Raw genomic sequence first — 25,579 nt, 5'->3', positions numbered from 1 at the left:
GTCGAGACAGGATTTTCCTGAGAAAATTCGAGTTGAGACACGGCTCTTCCGATAGAGAAATATACATTTTTCGAGTCGAGACATCACTTTTACAGCACATTTTCGAGACGAGATAGCCACAAATCTTGTCTCGTGCGCATCCCTAGTAAGACTTATTTTTCAAGTATATTTTGTGCATGTCATAATTATATTGCCAATTATATTTCCTTTTCTGTTTTAAATCCGATGTATTATTGGTGGTAGACTACAAAAAATACATGCACCGAGCCGACTCAATCAAAACTGGAATAAGTAAGTTTAATAAATGCTTCAAAAGTAACTAAAGTTGTTAAATTCTAAATCCGAATCGCTCAATTTTATGTGAAGTAACCACTTTCAGATTGTTCCCCATTTTTGATGAGCAATGATGTCACAGTCTAAAGAGTATATGTACTTCAGGAAGATGTCCGGTATTTCCATTTTCAAAACTTTGCAACCCTAGTATTGTGGAATTGCTAATGAAATATTTGCTTATGAAGTGTGAAAAAAGAATACAAGCAAACTGTCTTAGAAACTGCCACCGACAACAGTAGAGTCATTCAAATCACTTAACAACCGGTTCTGACATTAGTATAGTAAGTAGTTTTTCTAATATATAATAGGGTATGTTATTATTATAGACCCCCATAATTATGTTAACAGTATATTATGTGTTTGTTTCTATATTATTATTGTTTATCCTAATGATACTAGTAACGGGTGACTAGAATTAAGTCGTGCGGTATGCTTAGAATGATATATGTTGGCAACACTTACCAATTGTTGAGATAAGCCTAGAATAAAGCAAGACACCATAAGACTAATTTATGTTTAGAATATTCCGGGGTTGTTATCTTCTTAACCCGACAGTCGGTAGTTGTAAGATGTCTTTGGAGTCACCGCGATTTCACAAATGACATTGAATTTCATTTTCCTAATGGCATTCCTATAAGATTTACTGTTGTGCTAGGTTAGCTATATTTTCAACAAGAAGGAACATCCTTTTATATGCAGCTAATCATACTTAAGTAAAAATATTTTTGGTGCACCTAGTATTCATTTTCTTTATCTAGCCAACACAATAGTCTATATATCTACTTTAAGTTTGAAAACATTATGGATGATCTTAAATATACAATATTATGATACAAAACTTAAATCAATTACCTTCAGATGTTCAAATTCATTATTAACCATTACATTTACCAAAGAATTTAAGCAGGCCATCACTGTCACTCAGAAACTATGACGTTCTCCCACTAAAATCGGAGATTTGTCCGAAAGTTTCTGAGTTAATACAACTTCGGTAGGTAACGATTTAACAACGTATTTTAACTTATTCTACAGAGTGCCCAATATACAATGCAACCCGGAGTTTGGGATAGTAGAACCAGGGCCGTCACGTGGGTTGTAATCGCCCGGGGCGAGAATTCCAAGCCCCCCCCCAGGTGTGTTATGAGAAACAACCAGAGTTTTTTCTGTACTTCTAGATTTAAATATGAAATTTTAATATCATAATGTAAGATAAAAGAAGTTAATATTATGTCGATGTTTTAAAATAAATGGCTTTTATTGTTAAAACATAAAAGTTAATAAAAACATGATTTCAAACTACTGAAATCGAGTGCTATTCTTGTTTATTTTGAACTTGATACAAATCGTCATAGTAATAGCATAAAATATACAAATAACGATACAAATATTAAATTCCAAGGTAATATATATATATATATATATATATATATATATATATATATATATATATATATATATATATATATATATATATATATATATATATATATATATATATCTTCTCGCAGAGGACTGGAGAGAGTTTCAGTTGAATAATCCTAGACAAAGTTTTACATTACCGATAATTTTCAAGTTCGGGAATCCCTCAAGGAGCTAATCTAGATCCCCTTTTGTTTCTTCTTGTTATTAATGACATTCCTCTGTGTATTAAAATTTCTCAAGTCCTTTTTTCCGACAGTCTCAAATTATACTCCAAAATTAGTTCAATTGATGACTGCGGGAAAGTTCAATAGGATCTACAAAGAGTTGAAATATCGTGTGATAAGAATAAAGTAGTCCTGAATGTGACCAAATGAAAATCTGTGTTTTTCACGAGGAAATAAAATCCAATTAATTTTACCTACACAATACGTGGCATTTCTTTGTCTACTCCACATACTATCAAAGACCTAGGAGTTATATTGTGTAGGTAACTTTTTGCTCAACGCATTGACGCAATTACGAGTAATGCATATAGAAACCTAGGCTTAATTCATAGGATATGGTAGGATTTCTACAAAGAATCAACATCTATAAGGTTATATTTTTCATATGTGAAGTCAACATTAGAATACTGTTGTACTGTTTGATCACCAAATGTCACTAAATACTATGATTTAATAGAAACCTACAGTTTAAATTCTTAAAAATGCTTGCATACAAGAAAGCTGGTTTCTACTCATAGTATGTTCCCTACGAAGACATAGTTACGAATTTTTAATTTTCAAACATTAGAAAAAAGGAGATGGGTGTTTGATCTGTTGTTCTTACGTAAATTATTAAACGGTAAAATTGACTGTCCAGAATTAGTTTCAGAAGTATTATTACGTGTCCCAGTAGGTAAGAGTAGAACAGCAAACACTGGGATGTATTGTAGAAAAGCAAGAACTAACATATTACTTAAGTGTGGAGAATGTGTGCTTCATATTACAAAATAATTAGATTTCATGTAGTAGATGTATTCAGTATGTCCAAAAATAAGTTCAAAACAATCGTCAGGCAATAACTTCTGCATAATTAAACGACATATATTTATGTTGTATAATATCTACGCGACACTACAACTGGGCATTTAAACTATAGGGACACCAAGATATTATGGCTTACATTAAAAACTAATGGGTGTGGGGCCTCTGAGGCCACCCTAGTGTTCCTTGAGTTAAGCCTATTGTGTTGTCCTTATGAAATAAATAAATTTTACTTAGCCGTGGCCTGATCATTAATAAAATATCGGATTTAACATTTTAAAAAATCATTTACCAACATCATCTGAATACCTTGAATTTTGTTGATTTGTCGTCCTGGCTCCCGCCCTGGTCGCAGCTCCCGGGGCGATCTCCCCGGTCACCCTGCCCACACGACGGCCCTGAGTAGAACTTTTGGACCTGAAGCGATACACACATAGTGGTTATACCAAAATGAAGCTTTGTTCATTGTATATTTTTAAACTAGGAAGCAACGATTAAGTACACTAGGAACCATACAGTGTTGCCAGATTAACCAAAGATTTTTTCTTTTTTGCAGAACATGTAAACTGACTCATAATTCATACGTATGGATGTTCTGTCCTTAATTTCCAGTTTGTTTAGTCGGAGTAGCTTGTAAACTATGGAGCAGAAAAAGAATTTTTCATTTCCATAGACAACTAATCGGATGAGGCCTCTGTAAGGAGGAACTAAGGAAATCGTAGTTTTCATAAGTTAACAGTCTGAATTGGCAACCCTGCTGACGTTTCAGTGCATCAAAAGGTGTTTAAGGATCTGTCTACATTATGCAATTCCTGAAAACAATCAAAAAGAAACTTTGAAATTATCATGATAAAACTTTTACTTACATGCACCCGGCAACACTTCAAACCACCTCCAACAATCCAGTGCTATAGTCGTCGCCAGATCGTTGCAAACTCAAACAACTGAGGTGTTTCCAACTTAAGATGTTTTCATATATATGTACGTGTATTTTACAATTCCAGCCCTCTCCGAAAATAAACCCTGCGTACGCCAATGCAATCAGGCAGTAACCAATATATGAGTACCGATATTATGCCAGCTTTAATGACCAATAGGGTAGAATTCACCACTATAGAAAGAATCAGAACGTGAAAAAACCAAATACATGGAAAGCAGCATGGAGTGATGACAGCTGTCACGAATACAAAAGAAAATCAGTAAGTTGTATGACCACTTTGGGTACCAATACATGCTGCACTTCTGTCTATCATGCTGTCTACGAAAGAGAGTTTCGGCTATGTTGTTCCACTCCTCCCTCAGAGTAGTTTTCAAGTCCTAAAGAATCAAAGGTGGTGAATTCCGATTTTCAACCTGTCGTTTTTTCAACAGTATCCTCGAGATCCAGATTCAGATCGGAGGATTCGATGACCAGTCCACGCGATACATATCCTCACGCACCAGTCTCGAACTTGGACAGTTTTGCTCGGACGTGTCATGTGCGTTGTCGTCTATGAACACGAAGTCTGGGCCTTCTGCTATGTGCTATCAGGATCTCGTTACAATACCGTTCTCTGGTCACGGATACGGCTACAAAGATGCGGAGTGGTGGTCGTCTGTTTTCCATTTTGCCCGCCCATACCATAACATCAGGACCACTACACTTGTCATATTCAGGGATGTTCGTGAATGGTAAGATGTTCATCGTTCTCGTTACACCGATTGATGCCCGGATTCATTGAATATTCATAATCGTGACTTATCTGAAAATATGACATTAGCCCAGTTCCCTTCTTCCCAGTCACAATGTGCCGTATTCCACTGTATTCTGACTTGGTAGTTCGCAGGGAATATCGAAATACAGTTAACGAGCATTCGTGTAAACAATTCGAAACTATTGGATTGTCATAAAATGACGTGGCACACGAACATCTGATACCTTTGTAACCTCTCCAGGAGTGACAATTTTAGTCTCAAATTGATAATCTGACCAAAAGCATAAGTAAACAGCATAGGAAACCATCCCTGAGGAACGACTTTAACTATTTGTCATAAACAAAACAATAGATGACCACAATGCAGAAAAAATACATAAAATAGCGAAATAATGACATTTTTGTGAAATTGTTGTGCGTGTTGCATAACTAAAAAAACTATACTATCAAAACTTCAAGGTCGATACGCACTACCTAAACGAATTCCAAAAAAGTCTGATAAAAAATTAGGCGTCTTTTTGGTCACAAAGGACTATTTTTTCGCACTACCCACCTTAACATTTCGAAAAAAAAGTTTTTTTATACAACCTATTGGCCAGTTGGCCACAAAGAATTAAGAAGAAAAGAAGATTGAGAAAAGGCAAAAGACTTTTAGTACTTTCCTTTATCAACTATCAATGTTAATGCAGAACAATACTATGGCATGATAGATTTGTCTTCATGCTCCCTTCTCGAAAATCAGTTGACCAATAATATTACAAATGAAGAAATAGAATGTTATATTTAAAAAAAAATAACGAAAATTTAAGACTTTGCCTGCCACTCCCAAGTAGTGGAACAACTTGTGAAAATCATCACAAACGTTGCTTCTTCCGTTTTGAGCGTCAGGGGACTGGCTACATCAAAGGCGAAATTGGAATCTAGATGACATGCCAACCTTTCGAAAAAAAGATGGCTATAAACTACAAGGAGAGAACTAGAAGAAAATCTTGACCTGGCACTTAGTAAAATCATCTTTGGCAACATAATTTGGGAGGGGTGGGTAAGTAGACCTTGCAGCGCAGCCACCTCCTCGTTCTGGGTTACTTTTAAAACATAATAACCTATGAAACTAAGAAAAGCGCTGGATAATAACTGAGGAACTGTATTAGTAATTAAAAAGCTAAATCTTTTAATTACTCTATCGTATCGAAAATCTTTTGAATAAAACTCAGTCAAAACCAATTGGAAAACATCAATAGAAAAAAGACATTTTTACCATAAAATTGTCAATGTTTGACCTAAATCATAAATAAAGAACTTAAGAGGCACGAATTTAACGTATGTGTCATAAACAAAACAATAAACTACCATAATACATCAAAAATACATTAAATAGCCAAATAATGGCATTTTTTCTGAAATTGTTGTGTTTGTTGCATAACCAAATCACTACCAAACTTCAAGTAACCAAACGATCTCCTAAAAAATTGAAAAAAAATCAGGCGTCTCTTGGTCACAAATGGCCACTTTTTCGCATTATTGACCTTAACATCTCGAAAAAAAAGTTTTGTTTTTCGATACACTCTACTGCCCAATGTAGAAATCGGTCGAGTTTTTATAACCCACGACCTCTTTCACATACAATTACAACCGCTCCTCCGGTAACGGCAGCTTTCTTCAATTGGGAAATAATGATCTTTGGTACTTTCATCGTTATTACCTTTTTTTACTCTGCATCAAGACGACCTACAACTCTTCCACGATCATAAACACTGAGATGGACACTTTGTGTCATTTTACAACAGCGTGATAAGTTTGTAGTTTACACTACAGCATTGTACTCAGAGAAGCGACAATCGTGCATGATTGTATCTCTTGGGTGTAACCTTCTGATTCACTCAGTCTAGGCTCTGGAGTTTGTACTTGAACAGGAATGTCGAATCGCCTCTTTGGACGCAATGCCTCACTGGTGCCCTCTATTGATATGTTTATGCCGCTACACACGTCCGATTCTCAAAAGTTACGGCTGAAGATTACAATATTGTCAACAAGTGTAGCATATATACAGCATTAGCCATTTAGCCCTTCTTAGCATTAGCCATTTAGATACATTAAGAGCATTAATTTCCCTCTTAATAATAAATCTAATCTTCTTGTAAAGAAATATAAATTAATTAGTCGGTTCTTTCGTAACCTAAATCTAAGATTTTATCTAGGTCGTAAAGATTAATTAGGGATTATTAGAAACGTGTTAATATTGTAGCTTGACAAATTGGTCACTTGAGGTAATAACATCATGCTACGTTTCTTTGATATTTGCTGTTTTATAGTAGGTTACCGCGAACACAAAACGGTTAAGAAACCATGGATTACGGAACAGATGTTGCAGAAATGAGGGAAAAGAAGACGTGGAAACAGATTGATACTGAAGAGGGCAGAAAAATGTACAGGAAGTTAAACAACGAGTTGCGAAGGGAAACAGATCGAGCAAGGGAAGAATTTTACAAAAGAAAATGTGAGGACAGAGAAGAATTAGAAAGAGTTGGGAAATATGAGGAAAAGTACAAGGAGGTGAAATCAGTGGAAGTTCGGAAAAAAACAAAGGAGTGTTATGATGCCAGTAGAAAATAAGAATACGAAGGTAGTCAGCGAAAGGAGTGAAGTATTAGGAAGATGGAAAGAATATGATGAGAGTAGGAATAGACCATGTGGCCTAGATGTTGAAGTAGAAAATGAAGTAAGCGAGGATGATAAATGGTTTAGTATTCTTTGGGATGAGTTTAAAAAAGCTATATCCGAGATTAGGAATGGAAAAGCAACCGAGATAAATAATATACCCGTCGAATTCATTAGAAGTATGGGAGACAAGGGCAAGAAAGGACTGTTCCGATTCTGCAATGAAATGTATGAAACAGGAGACTGGCCAAAAGATTTCCCGAAGACGATCATGATACCAATGACTAAGAAATAGAACCCAAAGAGATGTGAGGATTACAGAACTATTAGTCTCATATCTCATGCAGCAAAAATTGTGCTTCGAATTCTGAACAAAAGATTGTATGGAAAAATAAATGAAAAAGTTGAAGGAAATAGTTCGGGTTCAGGAGAGGTAAGGACAAAAGATGCAGTTGGATTATTAAGGTTGATCGGTGACAGGTTTATAGAAAAAGAGAAAGAGGTGTATTTTGTATTTATTGATCTGAAAAAGGTTTTTAACTATGTGAATTGGGAATTATTGTTGGAAGCTCTAAAGAAAGTTGGGTTTGAATAGAAAGATCGAAGACTCATAAGAAATTTTCGTCGGTCCAATGCCAAAACCGCGAAGTAACTATTATAGTAGGTTAGGAAATGACCGAAGAGAGTACAATTGGAAAGGAAATTTGACAGGGAATGTTGTCTCTCGTCAACAATATGTAATATATATCTAGAAGAAGTAGTGAAAAAGAGCTTACATAACGAAAACGGCATTTCGATAGCAGACGGTTTGCAGACGATATGGCGCTTGTTGTGGAATTTGAAAAGAAAATCAATAAGATGTTAGAAAACTTGAGGCAGGGCTGTGAAGAATATGGGATGAAAATAAATGTTAGAAAGACAAAAACCGTGGTGGTTAGAATGAAGCCGTCGATGTCAAATACAGAAGTACGAGGGGAGAAAATAGAACAGGTAACTAGTTTTCGAAACCTAGGTAAGCACAAATGTGAAATACAAGCAAGGATAGGAATGGCAAAAGAAGCCTTTAGGAGGAAGAAAATACTATTTTGTAGGACCTTGAATAAAAAGTTGAGAAAGAGACTCATAAAATGCTTCGTATGGAATATTGTGTGTATGGGTCAGAAACATGAATATTACATAAGAATTATGAAAAACTACTGAAAGCTTTCGAAATGTTGATGTGAAGAAGAATGGAGAGAGTTAGCTGGGTTGAGTGGTAAAGCGAATAAGGTCTTAGAAATGGAGGGAGAGAAAAGAACAATTTTAGATATTCTTAAGAAGAGGAAGAGAAAATGGGACATTGACTAAGAAGGAACTGTATAATGAGGAACGTACTGAAGGGTATGGTGGCAGAAAAGAGAGGGAGAAGGATATTACAATTAATGAACGATATCAAAATAGAAAAATCGTACGTGAAGACGCTGGAGCATGGAAGCTTCTCAGTTGCGGCAAGTGACCTGCCGAGAATGGCAGAATACCTATGATAATGATATAAAAAAAAATATTTGTCAATACAGAAATTGAATAATTCAATAGACCTTATTTTCTGCAACCAGAAAAAGTACCTTTTCCTTAGTTCAAATAGTAAACCTGAGAGAGCTATTTTATAAGAAGATCCATTTCGGCATTATTACCCATATATCTGTAAGGCTTACAAGGCTGCTAAGGCTTACCAAAGGTTTGGAAATGAGCTGCTAGCGTATAGAAGTGTAAACTCATTATCATCATATTTTATATACAGTGAACTTTTAATTCAAGGTCTAAGGGAGGACACGAAATAAAATATCCGAAAGGAAACAAACGACATTTAGTCGTGCATAAATTATTCTTAAGTGTGTTTTCCATGGCACACATGACTAATACCACATACACTAAGTTAAAATGCAATATCATACACATGAGTAACAGCCTTAATTATCTGTTCTTACTTAATGCAGTTCATGTTCTTCTTTTGTTTTGATTTCAATTTCACATGGAATCATCAATATCATTTATTACGTGAAAGACGTTTATTAGTGAACATTTGGTTGATATTTAATAAATTATTTAAAAACTTTCAATAATTTCAACAACTTCAGATGAGTTCATCACACACTCATTTTTAACTTTTAGCGGGGCACGGTGGCTCAGTAGTAGATCGCTGACCTATGGTGCATGGGGTCCCAAGTTCGATCCCCGGACAAGTAAATTTGTAGTGGACAATATTGCGTCCGTATGTTTTGTCGGGGCACTCCAGTTTCCTTCCACATTCGTATTCCACCAATTCTTTCATCATCATTCACTTGCTTTAATCATCGTCTCCCTTACCCTAAAGGGCATAAACGTGGGACGTTAAACTATAAAATTTTGAAATATTTCCTTCTTTACATTATCGTCAATTTTATCTTCTTCTTCTTTATCATCATTACATTGATTGTGCTTTCGTGTCATTCTTCCTAAGGCTGACTTCGGATAACAAGAACCAATTGAAACAGCGTTGTTCTGTTTTCATTCTGTCCAAACAGTGAAAACCCATCCCAACAGGAGGTTCAAAAGTTGGGTTTACCCACAATTTTTATATTGCTTTCAATGCAGTTTTTAAGAGGAAAAACGTTTGTAGAAATTAACGATAGTAAGCTGTTTATATATATATACGAAATCCAATATAATGAGAAACAAGAATTCTGGATACGATATTGCCAGAAACTGAGATCGTTATTACCAAATACGAAGTGCAGTAAGTAGTGCTCCCAAAGCTCCGCATATCAATCGGCTACTGGAGGTCACATCAGATCTATTGACAAAGTAGTTTTTAATTTATTTATTTATTACATTGCGTCTTTTCTCGTTCCTTTTTTCCTCGTTCCTCAGCCCTTGAATCAATAACAGTTATATTTAAAAGACGCAATAGCGTACATATGTACAGTAGTTATGGAATTTCCTCAAACAACCTGTTGAAACTTACTTGCTTTCGTGACATGAAAGTCAACAAGAAATTAAAATAAAAAGAATCATTTATTAATCATCAGCCTCACATTAGCTAAAGGTCACTTCTTGTTGGTTTCGCCAATTTGCATCCGGGTTCTACGCATGTATATCTGCAGGCTGTCGACATTAAAACTTCGTTTCATGCGCTAATTACGAAGATGTATTTGATTCAAAAAGGAGAGGGGAGGAGGAACCATGGGAGAACGGAATGAGTCACCCAGGGTGTAGATTTATGGAGGACACGTGCAACATGTCTTGTAAATATCTCTCGAATCATCGGAGAGTGCAGTGTGTCTGACACGGGCAGTCCCAAGAGACTACTGAGTGCCTGCCGACAATAAATGAAGCGAGTATTGCGGCGAAAGAAAGGATTCGAGCTGTCTTGAAAGTCTTAGTTTATTTCTGCTGCCCCTTTTCTTTCGAGATCCCTACTGTGCATCATCTTCATCTGATAAGTCATTTTATTTTAGGATATGACATTTGGATCAAAAGTTCAATGCGAGAATCTCAAGTACGTTCTTGGTCTCACTTTGGAAACAGAAGACACACAATAAAGCAATATTGGGTATTTTCTTCGATCTTCATACAACTTCAATTGTATAACATTTCTATCCACTGAACCTCAAACTCCCGCGACCACGACCACATTCACCCTCAACCTCATTACAAGAAGTATGAGATTAAACACAGTGGTCGAAGTGAGTTGCCATACCGCCTCTGGTTTTTCAGTAATGAGAACATACTGTCTCTGGTTTTTCAGTGATCAAGACAATATTTAAATAGCCGGTATGTTCAGTCAAAATCATAGTAAAACATACCGCCTCTGCTTTTTTCCCCACTTCGAACACTGAAAACACATATTGCGACGTCTTAATGCTGCCCATATACGTTTGCCTACAAAGTATATCCAGAAAGACATTCACGTTGGAGAACTGAAAATTTGATTCCCAGCACAATCAATGGTGATTTCACAAGGTGACTCAGAAGAAAAATTCTTCCTGGGCTACGAAATCCTCTCCGGGAAGGTGGCTCTCATCAGGGGCCCCGGACCCTGCTCCTTCGATCCTCGAACACCGTAGAATTTTTGTGGGGTGGTTAACGCCTACTAAAAAAAAAAAAAAGGGAAAGGAAACTAACAAGCGATAAAAAGGGGAAAAAGAGGAGGAAAAAGAACAGAGCCGTAGCTAGGAGTGCGAGTAGGACTATTGCCCCGGGTGCTGATAGCAAGGGGGCGCCGAACGAGCAAGAAGAAAGAAAAGGTGTCGGAGAAGAGTAAGCTACGCGGCGCCCCGTAAAGAATTGTCGGCGTCCCTATTAAATCAGTAATATCGGTTTGCAAAGAAATACATTTTTAAAGAATTTTCTTGCTCGCTCCGCTCGCAACCCAGAATTTTCAATAAGAGTCACAACATGTTTTTACTTGTTACTTAAAGAAAGTTATTATTATACTATTTGTTAATGACGATGTCATACACAAGGTGTAGATTAATGACTTACAGTGTATGCAGGAGCGTTTTCAAAATCGGAAACGGTCAAAGTCTGAAATCTGTGTTCGGCGCTGAAATGGCGATGAATTTGCTTAGTTAATTACGCTTTTCTACCCAATCGGATTAATCACGAGCTGCTGTTTTGCGCGGGAATATTAAAAAAGAAAGTAAACAAGGGGAATAATAACATATTCGAAATCGTAGAGTAGGCTCTAAAAGGGTCAGAACTTAACCCAACGACTTTCGTCTTTTTCAAAGACTAATCACTACCAATGATTTTTAAATTCCACTGATATATGAAATGCTTCCAATTTAAAGGAATTTATTGGGATCATTTCTCCATCAGCTACTTGTATCGCCAGGCTATGCTTTCTGTGTATACGTATAAGTTGTGCTCTGGTTTATCTATCTAGAGTACATACAGACAAAACATAACCCTTCTGAACATAGCTTAACAACAAAAGCGTCTTCTCTTATATGCAAAAAAAAGAAAAAAGAAAAAAGAAAAAGAAAGAAAGAAAAGAAAAGCTTGGTATGGTGAGTATAGGGGGCGCCGGAATCTCTAGCTATGGCTCTGAGAAATAAAGAAACAAGGGAAATTCTAATCTTTCGATATAGACTATTTGTTAAGTATAGGTCCCATAGTGCCGATAATTTTCATCAAAGATCAACTGTTCGACGAGACACTTTCTTCATGATTTTTTGTGACGACGCAAACACTTTATTATTTTTTTTAACTAAATGCAAGTCTTTCATTTCAATTTGCTGCAATGTAGACATTATCATTTTCTAAATGTATAGTGAACGATGGAAGAGTTGGTCCCTTGTCATTCCAAGATTCTACGACTTTAGAAACACCCAGTTGTTAGCTATTGTTGTGTCAATAAAAAATGCATAAAACCTGTAAAGTCATCTCCTAACAACTTCAACGAATATCTAATGTAATAAACTGAGACAAACTGCTAGCAGCTTTCCTAAGACACGTGTATGTGTCATTACTTCCTCATGCGCAATACCTTGCTTCCTTATAGCAAGCAGGACATCAAACCTGTTACGAGAACAAAATTTCTGGACACGGTGGCTTTTGGTGATGTGAGAGTGCGTTTGAAGAAAGATCGATCATCGGAGAGACGAAGGATCAAGGCCGGGCATGGAAAGGCTAAACAGAGATAGCCATCGACCACTAAGTTCATCGTGGCAGAAAAAAAGAGACAGCCGAAATGTGGGTGTGAATAAGAATCGAGTTGTCCAAGGCAGTCTGGCCATTCACAACATCATGATGTAGCCCCTAACTGTGGCAAGTCCGAACGTAGTCAGAATCGTGAGATCTATTCCACAGAACACGGAATATAGTATGTTACCCGTGTGTCTAGCCATAGCCCAAGTAGCTACGGCGAACTAGGACATCTGTCCGGCTGCATGGCACATTTCAGGAAACATCACCGATAGGTGTGGTACTGTGCTCAAATATCCTTTCTTTAAAACTTTAAAATCTCTTCTTTACCTCCTATTTGTCTCTTTACCTCCTTTTTGAATGTGTCTTTCATTTTTTTTTTTTTTATAATTCTTACTTTCACTTGCAATCCTAGACGATCGATTCTAATATTAGTCGTAAGTCCTAGGAGAGGTTTGTTAGGTCAATCCCCGAACATAACCCCAGTAATTTGAGACGATCTACAAGGGATAACAACCAAAGATTTGCAAACATGCTCTTAAATTTTACTCTCTTTACTAACTTCACTTGCTTTCTTTAAAAAAAAGAAAAAGAAAAGAAAAGAAAAAAACAAGCTCCATTTTCACCCAAAAATACCTAAAACTGAATTTTCAGGAGAGTGAACTTTCAAAATTTTCCCAGAGAGAACTACCTGACACACTGTTGTACACTGTAGATTAAAGCACTCCATTGATTTTCAAATCCCGGTGTTCTTTTCTCTCATCGAATTCAAAGTTGTAGAATCAATTCAAGATATTTGCTTCGGAGGGAAGGGGGAGAGGACAAGAATCTCCGACATAAGTAGATTTTCATATTTTTAACTAGTATATTATTGATTAAAATGTACACATGTCTCGAACTCGGGCAGCGAGGAGAGGCAATGATGACACTGAGCTCAACGTGAATTCTCAATACTAATTTCACCGCCGCGTACTGAAAACCCCCATCCTGAACAAAATTTGTAATCATCACTGTTCATAATACTCTCCAAGATGGAGTGGATCAGTGGGTAGTGGGTCAATAGGACGTGACCCACAGCAACCCACCACCCACCGTGACCCACTCTGACCCACCGATCCACTCTGCTCAGTACATTCTAGACAGCTTCTTCTGAGCACTATTGAATTTGTCTACGTTTTACTTCCAAGGTCTTCATTTTTCTTTCTTTTTCATTTGTTTCTATTTACTTACCTGAGATGAGTATCCCTAAGTGAAAAAATAACTTGCTATTACTATTATATTTATAATTGTAATAATAGCAATAGGGCTTACTACTTGGCTGTCGAAACAGTCGGTGCATTTAGGAATGAGCTGACTATTGAAAACAAATCAACAAGGAAATAATTATATATGATAATTAAATTGAAACTCATAGTAATAAGGCCCATGACAAACACTTTATCGTTTTATATCGTAAAGGTCAAATCCACCGGTATTGTAACAGAGCGGTGCTTGAGCAATTGACTGTAGAAATTCAAACTCCGATTAATGATGATTTCACAGCCTTGTTTTACTACAACTGGAAACTATTTAGTTAGTGAAGACGAACGCATGGATCATGGGTCAGAGTTGATGTCGATGAGTTTTGGTGGTGAGTCAGAGTGGGTCACGGTGAGTGGTGGGTCGTCGGAGTGAGTCACAGTGGGTCAGAGTGGATCATGGTTTGTGGTGAGTTATGGTCGGTCGTGGGTAAGTTTTTATTGACCCACGCTATCTCTGCTCTCCATGCACTTATAGACACTGCTCCCAGCATATACGCCATTGTTGGAAGCATCTTCGGAAAATGTAATTGATGAGTAAAATATGACATACTTTCCCCAACACTTTGGCATGATTTTTCTGATAACTTCAAAGAAATATTGAAGATACTGAAGTTAGAAAGCCTATGTTTTACACTCACCTATAATCATTATAGTGAAAAAGAAAGTTATACTTTCGTTGTTATACATTTTCTCCTAAATTTTCATAGAATTAACACCTTGAATATTTTCTCATGTTTTCCTACTATTACTAATTCCCACATTTTCTTTCGTACGATTGTTTCCTCTTTTACTTCTTTTTCTTTATAATTTATTATTTAACTCTCATGTTTTCCTACTATTACTAATTCCCACATTTTCTTTCGTACAATTGTTTCCTCTTTTACTTCTTTTTCTATATAATTTATTATTTAACTTTGTATATACTGTCTTCCTTTGAATTATTCTGTTTTGAAACCATCCACTTCCGTATTTTCTGCAACGTACTCTCTGGAAGGAGAACTAAATTGCCTATATCTATTCTTGTCTCACTATGTTTAACAAGTCCGCAGCTTATACGCAATCTCCCTGGTCCGGATATCCCCTTGAATTCAACCTGCTACCTCTTGGTTTTCCCCTAGACATCGTTAAGCTTTGGACAAAAGCTTATTGCAACCCATAACAAGTTGCAATATCATGTGTATACCACCTAAAAGAATTTGGTTTGTATGGCGTGATATGTTCTTAATTAAAATTGAAACTGGAAGTGTCAGTAAGTTTTGCCATTTCCGATTTTAACAGAGAGAGATTAGAATGGAGATTGAATATATTTTTGAGATGCTTAATTGATAGCATAAAACCTCTTCTCGCTATCCCGCTATCAGGTTTTCCTAGAGACTTAATGGAGACAAAATGTATTCTTGGAACGCTTAATCGATTGCCAGAAGCCACTTCTCGCAATCTATTACCATTTTACTTTATAAGCTTGAATATATGGTTTGAGGTTGAACACCTAAGCTTGAATCCCGTTGCTATAGATCTTCTGTGGCTTCTGATCAAAAAAATTGTGACACGTGGTTTCTACAACCCTCTTTTGAAACTAACTTAACACCATTCAGGGAGTTCTGCAGAGACCGAAATAAGTGATAGTCTAATACTGTCAGATACAGGATACGGAGTGGTTACATTAAAACGTCCTTATCAACTTCTCTCAATTATTGACAGGCTCTTAAAGAAGTATGCGGTTTGGCGTTGTCATCGTCGAATACGGCACCTTTTTCGTTGATCGGTTCCATCCAGCCGTTTCTTTCTAATTGCTAGGCGCACTCGTGCTAATTGTCGGCAGTACAGATCCGAGTTTATCGTTCCGCCCGATGACAACAGTTCATGATGCACAATGCCCTTTCAATCCCATCAAACTTACAGCATAACCTTCCTAGGCATTAATGTGGGCTTTGCCACACACTGCGAAGCTTCTCCTAGCTTCGACCACGATCTTTTCCTCACATTGTTGTAGTAGGTTATTCACTTTTCAACACCCATGATCAACGGCCCCAGAAATAGTTAAATTCGTTACGTTTCAATAGAGATTCGCAGATAGAAATTCGATCGAGTAAATGTTTAATTAGTCAGATAACGTGGTACTCAAACGTCGGTGTTCTTTTTCAAGCCAGATTTCTCCAATTGGTTTAACACTGTTTTAGTTATGGATATTTCGGTCCTTGGGGATGTCATGATTGATTACGTGTTAGTTTTGTTCAACTTCTGCTAGAACATCAATCACTTCTGCTGCGAATGGTCTCTCACTGCGAGAAGGATCTTGGACATTGAAATTTTCAGAACTAAAGCAGTTGAACCTACTTCTGACTGTTGCTTCTGATAACGTATCTCGACCATAAACAGCACAAAAGTCTTCACGAGTGAACCTTTATCGATATAAAATTGTAAAATGTAGCACAGTTTTGCGGAAAGTTCACTCATCTTCACAGTGCAATACCTTACGTTTGATTATAAGAATTCCAACAGTTTTTGCACATCTACTAGCTGTCAAATGACGTTATGCCTGACTCGCTGCGACTCATATACCCTGAGATATGGGACACTAATGCCATCTCATGCGCTTAATTCTCAATATTCTTTCGACGACCTAATTTATAAGCTTTTAGAATAAGTGAAATTAGGTAACTTCTTTCTTCTAAATTTAACTGAACATCTTACGAAATACAATTTGGGCCTGAAGTTAACGATGTTTATATTTTCTCTCTTTTTCCAAAGTGTCTATATACGTACTGTACAGATTTCAAGTAAAAGTTTGTATTTCAGGATGTAAAAGGGAGAGAATAGCGCAGTATTGCGCAACAGAGCATCTAATAAAGATTCATTTGTCTGATTTACTTTTACATCAGATGGTTTCTAGCTAATATTTTTAATTTCTTGATCTGTTTGTGCGGAAGAACTGGATTAATTCTTATGTAACATATAAAAAACTTTGTAGATCTTGTTTAAGTTTAGGTATTGGGTTTATTCACCTCAGAGATCTTATGTTTATATGTGATTCTGACAACAGGAAACGTGGAAAAGCATGTGTGCAGAACACATCTTTTGTTTATATGTGATATTGCACTATGCGTAATAGAGACCAAGGAAAAACTATTTAAAAGGAAGTGTAATGTACACATGAGAAACATGTGGATACTGCATAAGACTACGAGACATGAAGTAATGAATCTTAGTAGTTAAATTTTCTCTTAAACAAATTGTACCAGTGAAGGATATTTCAAACTTCCAATAACACCTTTATATCTTTACCCTGTGTGTCCATCCGGAAGACAAAAGAATCTAAAGAATTACTTGATGGATCAGTCTAATTTTTTTCTAGAATATAGAGGGTCAAAAGTTAATAATCGAGTCCGTTCATAAAAGTGATCCATCCAGTTTATTGCAAGATATAGCCAACGAAAAAACTGTTTCTCATGTATTCCTATAAGCAGGGGTAAAAGTGGATCTGAAAAGATAGGGGGACGCCTAAAGTCACGCCGTCCCCCTTATCTATCTTTGCCCATTGTAATTTTTAGAAAGTGGAGGGACGCCACATTTATCTTCTGGAAGTGGGGGGACGGCGTCCTCCCACGTTCCCCTGCACTTTTAGCCCTGCCTATAGGAGTATTTGGAGATATTATCGTTCCGTTATAGACTACCCACAGTGCTGTTCAAATTAACAAATTCGTATAACGCTCAGGATGAAAAATATTAATGTTTCCCTGGAATACTACGCTAAAATATTACTAAATTGAATTTAACTTGACGAATAAAAAGTCGATAATATTTTCTATTTTTTTTTTCAAATATTCGTTTATCTTAATAAAATTTTGAGTGGGAATGGAAGGTGAGGTAAAATGTAGAAATTGAAACTTCAATTTCCACTCTATGTCCACTGTAATAAACCGAACTCCCTCATGACCCGTGTTCGATTCCCGGCAGGTACGTTCTGTCGAAAATGTGTAAAAAGGTTTTTCAAGGCAGCCATCCTGTTGTGAGCTTTTTCCTGGGTTTTCCTCATTCACACCAGGCGAATGTCACAATGGTATCTAACAAAAAATCCCATGCCGTTTTCTTCCTTCTCACTTCCTGGACGCCATCCCTCATACATGACAGGCTTAAAAGGCCACAGTTGCTGGTAATGGCCTTTAATATACTGTAATTCCAATCCTAATTCTGATATTCTAATCTTATATATAAAAGAGAACGTACAAAATCCTTTGTTCCCTCATCACGCTAATACGGCTGAACCAATTTCTTTTATTTTTGGGGGGTTATTAGGATTTGGACCCTAGATGGTTTTTATCATATCACTTTAATTTTTAATTACCAGTGTCTTGAGATAATTGACCATTCAAGTGTCCATAACGTATGCAACCCGCATGACCGTGTCACTCGGCGGGTTAACATAAATGACAGGCGATATAATGTTAACATTTACTGCAAGCATATTTCACGGGTATTAAACACATGAGATATGGAGTTGTGCATTTAAATTTTCATTTCAACCCAGCGAAGCGGGTAATATATGCTAGTACAGAATATGTATTGAGTTGTTACAGGTAAAAACTTACAAGATGCTGTTTAAAATTGTTGGATTAGGAATTAGCTTTTTGGCTTTCGGGATCTATGGACGTATGGCAAGATATCCCCCACCCCCACCCCACTTTAGAAAATCGAATCAATGAGTAGGTCATTCGTTTGTACTACGTTTGTACCGTTTGTAAAAATATTTTCGTTTGTACCATTTGCCTTATAGGGTTACTTGAGAGGTCAACTAGAGGGGCTATCTTGGCACAAAGATAGCCCCCCTACCGTATCACAGCACAAAAAATTGAAATACACCATTCGAAAGCAAATCGTTTGTACCGTTTGTACCGAAAAAAAGTTTTGTTTGTACCCTGATTGTTTTCGAGAAAGAAGGGATGACATCTATTTTATTTCAATTTTTTGTGCTGTGATACTGGGGGGCTATCTTGGCACCAAGATAGTCCCCCCAGTTGACCTCTCAAGTAACCCTATAAGGAAAATGGTACAAACGAAAATATTTTCGGTACAAACGTAGTACAAACGAATGACCTAGTCATTGTTTCGATTTTCTAAAGTGGGGGAGGGGATATCTTGCCATACGTATCTATGGACATGTTAATGTCACATGTGAGAGATGACGTCACACTACCCGGAAATTTGGAGAGGAAGAAAGGAATGGGGAAGCAAGAAGCCAGCCTGGAATCATTAGTGATAAGGTTCTATAAAGGTATTTTCCCGATTTGAATGAGAAAAAACAGGGAAACCTCACTCAGGGTGGCTGGCCTGAAAAAAGATTTTACCCTTTTTCGATCGAGTGTCCTCACTGGGAATCGAACCCGGGACCGCTCCCACCAAAAGCGAAAGCGTTAGTAACTACGCTAAAAGGAGCCATTTAAAGGTACTTACATCATTTTTTTTAGCCCACTGATTAATATAAGGAAATATTCTTCTCATATCTCTGAAATGAAAGAGAACATTATTAGTTTGGTTTTACTGATTGCATCTCTAAATCTATTTAAATATCCCTTGTTCATCAAACTTAAATTCTGTGATCAGATTGAGACCTCTCTAAACTATATAGCTATCCCCCTGTTCAATAATGCAATTAGTTGTAATATACGCATAAGTTTAATCATACAGAGTGAGCCAAGAACATCTGACAGTTTTGAAAATAAAATAGCATTTCATGGGAAAATGTAAATATTTATTTAGCTCATGCATATCTATTTCCCGAAAATAATATTTTGTAAATGTGCAATATACAGTCAAAAAGTACAAACTGATAATATGCCTGGAGAAAATGGCGCATAATACTGTCACTTTTGCGCTATGTGCTACGCATAGGACGCTCCATCAATTCACATGGGTTGTTTGCAGCCCAGAAATGAGAGTTCTGTTTGTTTACATACCCAAACAATTGGAAATGGCAACATCTGACATCAGTAACTTGTTCACAATATTATGTTCAAATTACAGAAGCTCCAAGAACGTGTTGCAAAATTGAAGTCGCTTCGTCTTGTCCCGCTCAGTAAGGTCATAGTTAAGATTGCCAACTGTAGAAAATAAAAAAGCGGCACCCCTCTCAAAATTCTCTACGATATAGGTCTAAGTGTGAGGTATCTAGGTTCGGACCCATTCATGGGGAGGAAATGTACTATCATGAACAAAAGTGCATTAGCACCTGTATTCTGCATATCCTTAGTATATTCACTAATAAAATTAATAGATACATTGTGCTATATAAATGAGAAACTGGAATCAGCATTGATCATTTTATTGTATTTACTAGTAACTGCCACTTCTTTAAAATTATCGAAACAGTTGAACAAAAGTATATTAATCTTTATACGTGACAATTTTGGATTTGGAAAATGAAATTTATTCTTTAAACTTACTTTAACTACAATTGCTTTAAGAAGTATTTTTTCACTCTCAATAAATGCATAAAATTCCTTAAAGTGAATTTCCAATTTTGCTTGATACGGTCCCTGCATATCCATAAAATTATTTAAACAGATGAACAAGATATATTTTTCTATTAACCGTTGATAGATGGTGAAAGGTGACAGTTTTGAATTTACAGAATGAAAGTTACTTTTTAAATCTATACTTCGAACTAAATGAAATTGCTTCGAACTGAGATACAAATTTAAAAAAAAAAAAAAAAAAAACGGTCATAAAGGAGCTGGTAAGAAGTTTGTACTGGTCACCGGCTTTAATTAAAATAACAGCAATATTACCGGCCAGCCCTGTGCAATACCGGCCAGTTGGCATCCCAGTCATAGTCAAGATGAATCTTGTAAGGATGATAGTGAAGTTCTTTGTGTAGACGGAATAAGACGAAGCAACTTCAATTTTTGCAACGAGTTCATGTAGCTTCTGCAAGTGTTCTTTGACCAAACGCAACTCCTGCCATGCGTAGAATGAACTTGCCCGATCTTGCTCAAGCATGAGTGTCAGTGTAGTATTTGAGAGAATGTGTTTCTCTCTGGACCGAAAATTCTGCTCAAATTAAGCTGCTTTCGGAATGAGCACGTCGTATAGTTTGTATTTCTCACTAGGCCAAAAATGCTGCCAAAACTGAGTTCCTTTTGAGAGGGTTATGTTGTAGCCTTTTACGATGCAAAGTTTAGTGTTTTATTAATCAGGAAACAGCGTAACAACAAGGGTTGTGATATTCACTTCACTTTAATCAAGAATGTGGTCAACAAGTATGAGAATAAATAATAAATAATAATAATAAATAATAAATAATAATAATAATAATAAATAATAAATTCCAAGGTCCCTCGGGTCTCCAACACAGAAGAAGAGAACACGGCAATGCATACAAGCCACCACCACCAGCATGCAGACGGAACTTCACAGAATGACTACCCAAGAGAATCCCGATCCAAAGGTAGATGATGAGTAGTCTAAATGTGTCTTTGGAAACTGCCAACGCACCTTGAGCCACCGGCTAGATTAGAAAGGTATTTAAGGCTAGCGGTCATCATATTGCCCATACCCATTGACGGGAACGCTAGTGTGACGCTTGGAAGCTGTACGGCGTGTACCTCCCTGAATTGAGTGGGCGTGGATGGATCTTTTCGACGCGGCAAGCCAAGAGTCATCATGCACAGATTGAAAAGCGCAAAACGCTTCACAAAATGGGACTGATCATGCAAAAAATGCTTTACCGAAAAGATTCATGGTGATTGCCAGCTATTGTTACAAAAAATAGATTTGCAGGATGAAGAAGAACTGCAGAATCAACTTAAGTAGTACCAAGAGGGGATCCTAAAGCCAACGTACGAGAAGAACGTACCAGAAATGTATCAGCGATCAACATGGTCTTCACCCATCAAGATAAAACTTCATCACATACCACAAGATCATTCCTCGCATTTTCCCAGGATATGAAGGAGGCTATTGGAATGCAGCCCACACCTTTCAATTAGATCTCTTGACGCCTTCAGACTCAAGTTTATGCATTTTTATGGATTTGGACTGCTTAAAAGAGATTTGGGCAAGAAGCTCATGACAACTGTTAGTAGCGTATGGAAAGGTGGAAAGAAGAATGAAGCAAGATTTTCAGTAGACTTTAACAGTAGATGTTTTCTTATATAGGTTAGTTGCTGGAAAGGGACGGACGTTAAATCAATCAAAAAATTGGTTAAAAGGATGGTGGTTTTTGGAGGGAGAGGACCTGGAAACTATAAATGTAGTTTCATTCACCTTTGCATAATAGAAATAATTTGACAAGTCAATAAAATTCACTTCGTTGATTATACATTGGTATGTGATTGACCTAAGTTAAAAGGAATCGTGAAGCAAGTACAGTACATTTTTTGTACAGACTGTACTAAATGTTAGCCTCTAAACCATGAAATCTGGGATTACTTCGTACGTACTTCTTGTTTCTCTTTATGATTGTGTTGTTTCATTTGTGAATTGTGACTGCTCCAGTTTGTCAACAGCTCTGGCTGTATATAATGAAGCTCCTTTGCATGACTACTGACAGTAAGTGAGCCGGTAAGATGAGATGGCTGTCACTATATACTGTTGCTTACAACTCTTCTAATATTGAGAAAAAAAAGATACGGACTTCTTTCTGTATTTTTATAGTGTGTGTGTATGTGTGTTAGGGTTATTTAAATGTCGCACTTGAATTGTGGTGATTCATCCATCGAAGCGAGGCAAAAAGGGGAATGCCTGACCCGGATAGAACTCAACTGCCTATAAATCTGGAGCGACATGTGCTCTTCATTTGTTTTTCTTTTTTTGGAAAAGTTTCTTTTTTGTAGCCGACAGACAGCGCGACCATCATTGAGTAGAGGCTTCCGTGACAACAGTGATTCATCGCGCGCACCAAAACACAGTTGGGGAGTTCCTAAACAACGAGAGCAAACGTTTTTGTCTTTGTTTGCTTTAGCATAGTGCAATAGAAATCAACTAGAATTGTTTATGATTTTTTGTAGAGGTACTGACATGAATTGACGTAGTAACAACTTAGTTACTGTTAAAATATTCTACAAAACAAAGGTGAGAACCGAGTTACCAAATGTATCCCATCATATCATCATGGTTCCTCAAGAATTGAATGTAATAATCTACTACACAAAAAAGAATATCTTCTGTTACGATGCATCATCACGCAAGAACTACAGCTGAGAAGTTAAGAGTTTGGACTCTGAGATGCAAGAGGAGAGTAAGAGGCAATGGAGATTTAAGATTTCTCCGGATGGCACATTCATAGCTAGGGAATGACCAGGAGGGCTCAGATTTCTGCAAACATCTTCATTCTCCTGAAACTTTCAACTATCTGCTGGTATGAATATAAGGTGAACTCAAGTCAGCCTCTTCTCAAAAATCATCTCGGACCCCCTGTCTTAGTGTTCTTGATATTGATATGCCTGGGGTAGAGAGCTTTCAATGCAGGAGAGAGCAAAGTAATACTGCATAAATACTAATAGCCCAAATTAAGCATGAACGCAAATATGATTTGGAGAGGGTAAATTTTTGTTACTTTGGGAAAAGGATTTTTTTCAGGGCTATCAACTGAAATCATTACTAGACAATGTATTGTGCCGGGGTGTGAAATCCGGCCAAAAGACTTTTTCACGTATGTTAGCACTATGTAACAGAATATTGACCACAATACTAAGGAACTTTGTCTAAGTCAAATGATAATTGTTACCTGATTGCAGTTCATTCTAGCTTTGGAACTTTCGTAAGAATAAAATCTGATGAAAGCAAATCACTTTTAATAAATAATAAATATGAAGGCAGTGATACATTACTGAAGCTGCAACGCTTTTATTTATTAAAACTGATTTGATTCGGTTAAATTTTACTATTATTAACAGAAATTTTCCCTCAGTCTCCAAGATATAGTGCACCTTAAGATCATAGCGCACACAAAATCTTCCATCGTATAATTTGTAAATTGAGATCACTTTTGATATTGACTACTTATTGGCTTATTTCTTGCGCCAGTTACTATTAGATTTTAAAATAAAAAAATCAGTATAAAGAACTGAAGACGAGACAGATTTGACCACTTTCACAGATAACGAAAATGGTTTCGTGGCATACTGAACACGAATATCAGCAAGGATGACACTTCTGGGAAAAGAGACGATTGTAAACTGTAATATTATTTATCACCCGAGAGCTACTTTTTGGGTCATGATAACTTCGACATCGTTACGAATTTTTGGTAACTCATCTCTAAGCATTATCTACACTGTCCGTCATAGCTCCAAAAGAAAGAAAATGAGCAGATAGAAAAATCTCAGTAATAAAATAAGGACTTTTTATTAACCATCTCCTCTACTTGTAGAGCCTTCATAAAAACGCGACTTTTCTCTTGCAAAGAAGAACCAGTCATCTACCAATGACTCGTCAAAAAGTAAAACAGCGCTAGTTTTGATTTTTCTTTTCTTAGACTTACATCACACTTGTCTAATAAGTTATTAAAGAACATTGAAATAAGTTTAAATCTTTCTTTTCTAAGAATTAGGCCTATGTTTCATGCTAATATTTTGTTTATTTTAAAATTGTACAAAGCGTGTCCACATGAGGCCTGCCTGGGTCATACTGTGCACTCTACTGCATATCGAAGAAATGCGTTCGACGAGTGGCACAATAGTTAGCAAGAAATGCCAGACCAGCTGACAATACGTTGTGATTGACTGTCCTTGCACGGAAAGATCGACACACTGTGGTTTAATTGTTGTCAATAGAGAGGTCAGCCCAGTGAAATTTACAGAATGAGTATAATTTAGGAGGAAAAGTGTATATTGAAAACAACTGTGAAGAATTGGGCACGAATGTTGGAAAGGTCAGGAACGCACGACAGACTCTTCACGTGCAGACCAAACATAGGACTTCCGGGAACATTCGTGCCGAACTTTTACAGTTGTTATCGATATACACTTTCCCCCTTAAATTACACCCAATTTCACTGTTCTGACATCTCTCTGTTGACAACAATTGAATCACAGAGCTTAGATCAACGCGGGACGGATTTGCAATAGCCGCCATACGCTTTCCGTGCAACCACAAACACAACGCATTAACAGATGCCCTTGTTTGTAGGAACATTTATTACTAACTGTTGTGCCATTCGTCGAACACAGTTTTCTCTATGCTCAATAGAGTGCGCAGCATTGGCCGGGCAAGATTCATTTGAACACGCTTTGTATATGTGTTCAGTGTACATTTTATACTGCACGCAATAAAATAAGATATTATAAAATTTATCTTAAAATGTGTACAATATTTCTATTTTTGGACTTCCTTTTTCTGTATTTTTAAAACACAGTTCAGTACATAACAAACATTTACTTATAGATTCTATCAGCAGCAAAAGGAGCTCTCCCTGAGTACTATAACCTCATTAGGTCGTGTCTAGATTTTTGCTGCGTGCAGAAATGCCTCGACTGATAAT

General features: G+C 36.8%; 1 protein-coding gene across 1 annotated transcript in view; it reads left to right on the top strand.

Moving 5' to 3' along the window:
• Window positions 1-25,579, top strand: part of LOC145679826 (uncharacterized) — a 51,239-nt gene that overhangs the window by 14,330 nt on the left and 11,330 nt on the right. The gene's annotated exons all lie outside the window — the stretch shown is intronic.

This window comes from Thermobia domestica, chromosome 2 (genome assembly GCF_964235325.1).
Source record: "Thermobia domestica chromosome 2, izTheDome1.hap1.1, whole genome shotgun sequence".
Classification (NCBI taxonomy): domain Eukaryota; kingdom Metazoa; phylum Arthropoda; class Insecta; order Zygentoma; family Lepismatidae; genus Thermobia; species Thermobia domestica.
Note: the sequence above shows the minus strand (reverse complement) of the source record. Positions and strands in the feature narration are given on the sequence as shown.